Here is a 9,752-nt window from a genome sequence, read left to right on the forward strand (position 1 = left end):
AAAGTCTCACTTGTATTTAAGCAAGTGAGTGGTGTGAACAAATTATATCTTTTATTCCTTTTTCCATTGTGTGTGCGCATTTGATGTGTAACCATTTTGAGTAATGGACATTTGTTATTATTCTCTCGTCTCTCTCTTGTTCGTTGTTCATCTTTATCATCTTGTGTACCAACAATTGGTATCTAGAGCTCCGGTTCAGATCCACAGGGAAACACCACGGGAAACACGACTGAAACGGTGAGGCGTTGTAAGATTGATTTCTGTTCGGAGAATTCGTGTTGAATTTATGATCAGACTCATAATAGAATCACATATCTTGATTACACGGGATTGGGAAACACTATGTTTAGGTGAGCTCTGAGTGTATTGTAGATGGTTCTAGATGAACGAAACAAATATGAGCACCAAGCTTCCAGTATTCGATGGTAAGAATTGGAATCGTTGGATGATTCAGATGTGTGTGTTGTTTGAAGCTTAAGATGTACTTGATTTCATCAACGAATGTTATGTTCATGTTGTACTTCTAGAAAATACAACAGATGCGCAGAGAAATGCTCAACATGATATGAGGAAGAAGGATCAGAAGGCTCTGTTCTACATCCATCAGTGTATGTATGTGAACGTGTTTGAGAAAATCACTGATTCAACGACGGCGAAAGATGCTTGGGACACATTGGTGCGGTGCTACGACAATGATGCATCAGTGAATAAGGTGAAGCTTCAGTCACTACGTAAGCAATATAAGAATCTCAATATGAAGAACAATAAAAAGGTACATGACTACATCTCCAGAGTGATTTTGATCACAAATAAGATGAAGTCATGTGGAGAAACTATTTTTGAGGAAAGTATCATTGAGAAGGTACTTAGATCTCTTACTCCTCAATTTGATTACATGGTTGTAGAAATTGAACATTCTAAGGATCTGAGCACCATGAGAATAGAAGAGCTGCAAAGGAATCTAGAGGCACAAGAGTTACATTTAAATGAAAGAACCTATGAGAGAAAGGTGGAGAAAGAGGTTGTGAAAGCTTCTTTTGTCAAGAAAGACCAAAAGCAGTCTTGGTCATAAGCCAAGAAAAGACATGATGGGTCTCAGGAGTCAAAAGCTTCCAATTATGATGAGAAGAAACATTAGAAGGGAATGGAGAAGCTTGAAAAGATAATGGTTCAGTGTTACTGTTGTAATAGGTTTGACCACTTTGCTAAGGACTGTTGGTCAAACAAGAAGAGGAAATTAGAAGAAGCGAATATATCCAGAAGTTCTGATGATGAACATGGCTATTAATGGCTTCTGATTCTAATAGCGCGTCTCTAGAAGACTGGTGGTATATGGACACGAGTTGTTCAAACCATCTTACTGGAAATAAGAAATGGCTGGTTGATTTTGACTATGGGAAGAGGACCAAGATCAGATGTACTGACGATAAGTATCTAAATACTGAAGGAGTGAGGAATGTTCAAGTGATTCTGAGTAATGGCAAATCTATATTAGTTCAGAACGTTTGGTATGTTCCTGGCATGAAGAAAAATATGATGAGTGTAAGTCAATTAATTGAAAAAGGATTCTCAGTTACCATGAAGAACAATCTTTTGAAGTTGTATGACTGTAATTAGAAGTTGATTATGGAGTCAGAACAAGTAAGGAATAGAACATTCAAGGTGAATGTTAAAACTGCAGGCTCTGAATGCCTTAGTGCAACAAGTGTTTTGAAGGAAAGTGAGTTGTGGCACAAACAATTTGGTCATTTGAACTTCAAAATCTTAGGGCGTCTGAATTCAAAGAAACTGGTACGTGGAATTCCTGTAATTAAGAAACCAGAAAAGTCATGCAATGCGTGCATGAGAGAGAAGCAACCAAGATTGCCATTTGCATCAGAAGTATCTGAGGTATTTGTGTAATACTATACCTGATATTTGCTATGGAGTTGGAATTGTGAGTAGGTTTATCAGTAAACTAGAGTGGTCTCATTACCAAGTTGCTGTTAGAATTCTGAGGTATATAAAGGGAACTCTGAAGTATGAAGTTTTGTTCCCTTCTGGTGCTGAAACTGGCTCAGAATTTTGGAGTTACTCAGATTCTGATTAGTGTGGAGACAAAGTTGACATAAGAAGTACTTCTGAATACTTGTTTAAGTTTATAGGAAGTCCTATTTATTGGTGTTCCAAGAAGTAACCAGTTGTTATTTTGTCAACCTGTGAAGCAGAATATATTGCAGGTGTTGTGACTATATGTCAAGTTGTGTGACTTCTGAATTTACTACAGGATCTGAAGATCAAAGTAAACAAGCCTCTAAAACTGATGATTGATAAAAAATATGAAATCGATCTTGCCAAGAATCCAGTGTTGCATGGAAGAAGCAAGCATAATGAGATTAAGTATCACTTTCTGAGAAATCAAGTTCAGAATTGAGTTCTAGATGTTGTGCATTGTAGCACCTAGAAGCAGCTGACAGATGTTATGACGAAGGCGATCAAGACTAATCAATTTCTCTGTTTGAGGGATGGAGTTGGTGTTGTTAGTTTTGGTTAAGCTGAGTATGAATTAAGGGATGATGTTAGAACTAATTGATATTTTCATAAACTTGTTCATAGAGTTTGTTAGAGGGTATTTTAGTATTTTTCCTAAAGTCTCACTTGTATTTGAGCAAGTGAATGGTGTGAGCAAATTGTAACTTTTATTCCTTTTTGCATTGTGTGTGTGCATTTGTTGTGTAACCGTTTTGAGTAGTGAAAGTTTGCTATTATTCTCTTATCTTTGTTGTTCATTGTTCATCTTTATCACCTCGTGTACCAACAATAAATATCGGTAATTTCATTAATATTGTCATTACCATATTTGCTGTTCATGTTTTCTTTTCATCAATCTTAAAAATTGGTATAATTTCTCATTCACTGTCATTCTCGATAGGGTTACTTGAAAAAGAAAAAAATATCTACTATTTAAAATCCAATTATGAGAAATCGTAATCAAAGTAAATAAGCAAAATAATTGAAAAAATATAAATGTGAAAAAAAATTCATGAACCCAAGAAACCACTTTAATGACATAAACAACTCATAAATCCTCAACTTAAAAAAAAATTATTTTTCATTGACATAAATAACAGTAAAACTTATTTTTTCAATTAAAAGATATTGATTTGATCATAAAATTCTAAGTCATTATAGTTATAAAATATTATAAGGTAGCCAAGAGAACATATGGACAAAAACTAATGAACCCCTATTTGTTCTATGGAACTTCAATTAGTTTCTCATAATCAAAATCTTCTTTTTCTTCATTCCAACAAAAATCCAAATACAAAATCAACATCTTCCATAACAAATAACTATAATCAACATCAATCTTAAATAAATAAATAATAATAATCTCAAAATATTACCAATTAACTCACATTTTAACCACTCTCTTAACCTCCAAAATCATTGTTCAGATGAAAAAAAAAAAAAAAAACTGGATCAAAATTAAAAAATTAAAATGAAACAACATGAACAAAACAAATATTTTTTTATTGCATTTTCTTTATCTTTGAGTTAAGAATGGTTGATGTAAGAAATAAATTAAAGTTTCCATTTTTTAGTTGGTTGAAGGAACAAAAAGAAAATGTTAAACTTTTTTTTCCTGTCAAAATCCACCGTAACTGACATTGAGAACGACTTCTTTAACACACATACATAGAAATGTGTAAAAGGTTGAATTTTAATGTCAAAAAATCTGACCGTAGATGACATTGAAAACAACATGCAAGAGATATAAAGTTAAAAAGCTCACCCTTGATGTAGTTGTTAACAAACACATGCCTTAAACTACTTGAATAACCTGAAAAATAAAATCAAAGTGCATTAAACCAACACCCCTGTTCAAAACCAAAACATACAGAATTGTTAAAAAGCTGAAAAACAGAAGAATCAAAGTTAAAGTTAGTATGAAAGTGAATTGAACGAAAACAAGTTTTTTTATTTCACTAATCTGAAAAAACATCACCAATCTTTTAAACTTTTCTGATCTTCTTTGATTTCATATATCTGAAAAACATGATTGATATTTTTCAGAGATCTAAAAAAAATCAACGATTTTACAAATATAAAACACCACTGATCTAAAATTTAAAGTAAGAATAAAATCTAAAATCGTGTATGAAAAAAAGATTGAAGTCACTCAAAACGATTCAGAAACTATAACTAAAGGAAACTAAAGTTTGAAAACTGAAATAAATATTTTAGATTCAACATTATTGTTGAAAAACGTAGAAAGTGAAGAGAAAAGGGTGATGGAAAAAAATGTAGAAGAAAGAAGAGAGAAAACGATGAAAGAAAAAAAGAGAATGAAGAGATATTGTGTAAGTTTGGTAAAATAATAAGGGATTATACTATTTTAATAATAAAATTGAAGATTTTAGTGTAAAAATACCAAATAAATATCAATTTAATATGGTGGCAAAAAAAAGACCGAAGCATATTTGTTTGTTTCAAATCAACTTTCCCCCTTATATTTCTTATATAATAGATAATCGACTATGGATTATCACTTATAAGCTATTAAGTAACTTATTAAATATCAATTATTTTTTAATATGGAATAAAACTTAGTATCTTTTAGATTCGTCTCCTTGTCAATGGATGGATGTTAGAAAATAAATTAAATTATTTTTAGCTAGACACATGTACTTAGTTTTTTTAGACATAATTAGTCACCAGGTCCCTTAAATTAATCTTAATTTCCGCTTTAATCCCTTAATAAAAAATCGTTACAGTTTGGTCCCTTAATATTAGTTTCGTTAGCATTATTGGTCCATTGCGTTAGTTTAGCTGAGAAAATATTAATCTTTGCCAACGTGGTGTGCCAACTATATAATGACTCAACAAAAATGATAGTAAGTAATGAAAATTTATTTACATATCCATATAGACATTTCCTGCAAGAAAAAAACACATGAATCAAACTCTTTAAACTCAGAAAACTCAGGAAAAAAACTATGCAAAAAATTCAAACAAGGAAGACATAAAGAAATGACAAATGTAGAAATATAAGCTACCAATGATTTACGATATCAAATAAATGTAGAAATTCCAAAAGAGATTGTGATATCAAGTCTCTTTTGTCACGCCATCTTGTAACCGTTTCGTTTACTATTTGAACCGTGGATGTGCTCTGCGGGTTCTGCCTGGAACATAATAATAAACGAGAACCAATCCACGAGGATCACTACAGTAACCATGGAGGTGTCCCGCTGTCGCCGATTTTGCAATTAGGATCGAAATCGTTAGTGGATGAGAGCATTTCCTGTTGGTGCACAAGTTGATAAAGATGAACAATGAAAGAAGAGAGAATAATAACAAACTTCCACTACTCTTAAAATGGTTACAAAGTGGGTGCACAACCACACACACAATGCACCGACTGCAAAAGGAATAAAGGTACTATTATTCACACAACTCACATGCTTAAATACAAGTGGGACTTAAGTAGAAATACTAAAATACCCTCTAACAAACTTTGTCCGCAAGTTACTGAAAATGAAATAATTCTAACACCATCCCTTAATTCATATTCAGCTTAATCAAAACTAAAAAACACAAATTTCATCCCTCAAGCGAAGAAATTGATTAGTCTTGATCACATTCGTCAGAACATCTGTCAGCTGCTTATGAGTGCTATAGTGCACAACTTCTTGCATTCCATTATGAACCTGATTTCTTAGAAAGTGATATTTAGTCCCAATATGTTTGCTTCTCTCATGCAACACTGGGTTCTTAGCAAGATTGATTGCATACTTGTTATCAGTCATTTGCTTCAGAGGCCTGTTTACTTTGATCTTCAGATCCTGTAGTAAATTCAAAAGCCACACAGTTTGTCATGCAGTCACATCACCTGCAATATATTCTGCTTCACCGGTTGACAAAGCAACAACTGGTTACTTCTTGGAACACCAAGAAATATGACTTCCTATAAACTTAAACAAGTATCAAGAAGTACTTCTTCTATCAACTCTGTCTCCATACCAATCAAAATCTGAGTATCTCATAAGTTCTGAGTCAGTTTTAGCACCAAAAGGGAATAAAACTCCATACTTCAGAGTTCCCTTTATATACCTCAGAATTCTGGCAGCATCTTGGTAATGAGACCACTTCGGTTTACTCATAAACCTACTCACCATTCCAACTGCATATCAAATATCGGGTCTAGTATTACACAAATACCTCAGAGACCCTACAAACTGCTTGAACATTGTTGCATCTACATCATCACCATCAGAATCAGAATCAAAATCCTATTTCTGATTTGTATCAGGAGGTGTGACAACAACTTTACAATTTAGCATCTCAAACCTCTTCAGAAGCTCATGTTACTCTTTTATGGCCTTTAGCTAGACTTTCTCCTTGACAGCTTCTTCCGTACTTACGGGTTCAGAGTCTACTAACATGACACACTAAATAACTCCCCCTTCAGAATCTACTTTAGTATCTTGCAGCATGTCAAACTCTGCAAACCTTCTCGAAATCTTTCTGATTCTCTGCGGCCTCTTAGCTTGTTCAGAACCATCTAATTCTAGAACAATATCAAATACTGGAACTCCAAAAGTATCGACTTCAGAAGCATAACCACCTTCAGAATCTAGAATATCCCCAAAATCTGGATTACCACTGAAATCTGAATCACCATCAGAATCTGGATCATAATTAGATTCTTCCTCAGAATCAATCTCGCCTTTTGATTTGAACTCACTATCAGAATCATTTTTAGACTCTGACTCATCTTTAAAATCAGAATCAATATCTTCATAAGTTCTTCAGAAGCTCCACCTCTCAAAGCTCCATTTCCAGAGATTGGATTAGCTCTAGATTCTGGATCATCATCAGAATCTAGATTAGAATCAGATTCACCTTTAGAGTCAGACTCACCTTTAGAGTCTTATCCATCTTCAGAGTCACCTTCAGACTTATTTTCTAATTCTTACTTACCTTCAGAGGCAGAACCCTTTCCAGAGGCAACTTCTCCTTCAGCTTCAGAGTCATATTCTAACTCAACTTCAGCTTCAAAACCCTCAAATTCTGACTCTTCTTTATAACCTTCAGATTTTAACTCATCTTCAGAACCTTCATATTCTGACTCATCTTCTAATTCTGACTCATATTTAGAATCAAACTCGACTTCAGATTTAGAGTCATCTGATGACTTTGACTCATATTCAAACTCTCCTTCATGCTCAATTCCATTCTCCTCACAAAACTTCTTGAACTCTTTAGAGTTATACTCACCTCCACCATCAATTTTGAGAATCTGATAACATGAAATAATATAACATTTTTGGACTCGATTTAATTAAATTATATTATTATTTGTTTCGATTTATTTCACTTTATTCGATATTACTTGGTATTTTTCCTTTTATTTGTCTCAGGTAATTTATTTGAAGCATAAGTGAAAAAAGGAAGAAAAGGGGTGCAAAAAGATAATGAAAAGCAAAATCCACAAAAGCCCAGCCCACAAAGCCAGGAGCGCTGAAGTTGTGACGATCGCCACACAAGCTGTGACGAGCGTCACGCCTTACTACCTTATGTTACGAGCGTAACACATGGTGTGACGCTCGTGACACCCCTCTCCTATATTTTAGGCTCCAGAAGCGCAACAGAGGCACATTGAAGCCTATTGTTACGCTTGACCCTTGGAACGTGAAGACCATTTTACGGAAAGGACTTTTGGAAACCGTTACAAAGTAGACTAATATAAATAATTGCTTTTAGCCAACCCTGAAGCTCTCCGTCTCTTTCCTCCGTGCAAGCCTATTTTACAGCATTGTTTTTTCTGCAGCTTTCTACTTTATTTGCAATTTTTATTTTCTTTTCCAGTCAATCTTTTAAGCACTAAATTAATTTTTCACACAATAGTTTCTACACCGGAAACTATTGTGTATCTTTTACTAGATCTAACCTTACGTTAGATCCTAGAATTTTATTCCTTCGCTTTTATTTTCCTGTCCGATTGAAGAATTCAAGAACAAATCCAACCCGTCTGTGGTGGAGTGTTCAAGATTGCTATTAATTATTCAGGTTCTTTAATTTATTGTTTTACTTTATATATGCTCTGCATTGCTGTTTATTTATATTATTTGCCTGATATGGTTTTATTTAAGCATGATGATTGTTTAGACCTGTTTAGCATGTCCGGCTAATTAAATTAGATATCGGTATGTAAAGTAAGCGGAATGAAGGAATCGAAACTAAGTTGGTTTAATTTCATTTAAAAATAAAGTCACTCTTTTTATGGCCTCAATTTACAGGGTTAATTCCAAAGTTTTTGTACGAGAGTAAAAGACATAAAGAAGTTAAAATCAATAGAACGAAAGTTTGAGTTTTTAACTGGACAGTGTAAATTGGACATTAATTCTAAATCAGGGCGAAAGCAATTTTTAGAGTTAATTAAATTCTAATCTTTTTCAAAAAGTATTTTTAAAGGTTGAATGTGAGGACGAGAGTTAAGCATTTAAGTTTAATTATATAATCTAAGTCAACAGAGCGAGAGTTTGAGACGAGGGTGTTTAAACGGTTATTATTTTAATAAAAAGAGTTTCTATAGATTCTATTGTTTTCAAAAAGTAATTTTGGACTTAACTAATAAGTGACAGCTACGTTAATATAAAGTCATGGTCTATTCAACAGAGCGAGAGTTTGAGAAAAGGCTTTTAATCAATAGTGTCAACTGAAAAGATTTATTTTAAAACCAAGAAACCAACGAAGGTTTGATTCCCTAATTACGACGAACTACATACCGATATCCGCTTAATTGATATTTAATTTAGATCTAATTTTAGTTTTACTTTTCCCCCAAACAATCAAAGTATCATCCGCCTTAGCTTTACGAAGTAACCTTAGAAAACGGTATATCGATTCATAAGTCCCTGTGGGATCAATATCTTTTAAAACTACGCGATAGAACTGTGCACTTGCAGTTAGTACCCCAATTCGACTCATAAAGTCACGATCAAGTTTTTGGCGCCGTTGCCGGGGAATTTTGTTTAGTCGATATCGTAACTCTTCTGTTACGCTGTAGAGACTAAGGCAATTTTTATTTTTCATTTTTTTCTTTCGTTGATTTGTATGCCACACACTCGCTCACAAGGCGAGCCGTTTTACTTACGAATCAACGACATTGAACTATATCTCCGAGTCTTACGACGAATTCGGGAATATCGTGCTGCAAACAATCTCCCTCCTATCGAAGTGCCCGACCTCAAAAATCTTCTTCCTTCACCGATACCCGAGATGGCAGAACCAGCTCGTGCTCTTCGAGATTACGCCGCTCCATCGCAAGATGATCCGCATTCGAGTATTGCTCCACCCGCAATCGAAGCAAACAACTTCGAACTTAAGCCTTCGCTGCTACAGGCAGTGCAACAGAATCAATTCTCTGGAAATCCTACCGAGGATCCAAACCTTCATTTATCCGTATTTGTCCAATACGCTGATACTGTTAAAGCTAATGGTGTCACTTCAGAGGCAATTCGACTTCGTCTCTTTCCTTTCTCGTTAAGAGATAAAGCTAGAAGATGGCTTCAGTCTCTTCCTTCCAACTCAGTCACCACATGGAACGAGTTGAAGAAAGTCTTTCTTGCCCGATATTTTCCTCCAAGCAAAACAACTATGTTGAGAGCCCAGATAAATGGATTTAAACAGAAAGATAACGAGTCTTTTTTCGAAGCATGGGAAAGATACAAAGACATGATGAGACTTTGTCCACACCATGGTTT

General features: G+C 34.3%; 1 non-coding gene across 1 annotated transcript; it reads right to left on the reverse strand.

The window, feature by feature from the left end:
- Positions 1-9,645: 9,645 nt before the first annotated feature.
- Positions 9,646-9,752, reverse strand: LOC127090232 (small nucleolar RNA R71). Its single transcript, XR_007791758.1, has one exon. It is a non-coding gene; the product is annotated as a small nucleolar RNA R71 (small nucleolar RNA).

This window comes from Lathyrus oleraceus, chromosome 5 (assembly GCF_024323335.1).
Source record: "Lathyrus oleraceus cultivar Zhongwan6 chromosome 5, CAAS_Psat_ZW6_1.0, whole genome shotgun sequence".
In the NCBI taxonomy this organism is placed as follows: domain Eukaryota; kingdom Viridiplantae; phylum Streptophyta; class Magnoliopsida; order Fabales; family Fabaceae; genus Lathyrus; species Lathyrus oleraceus.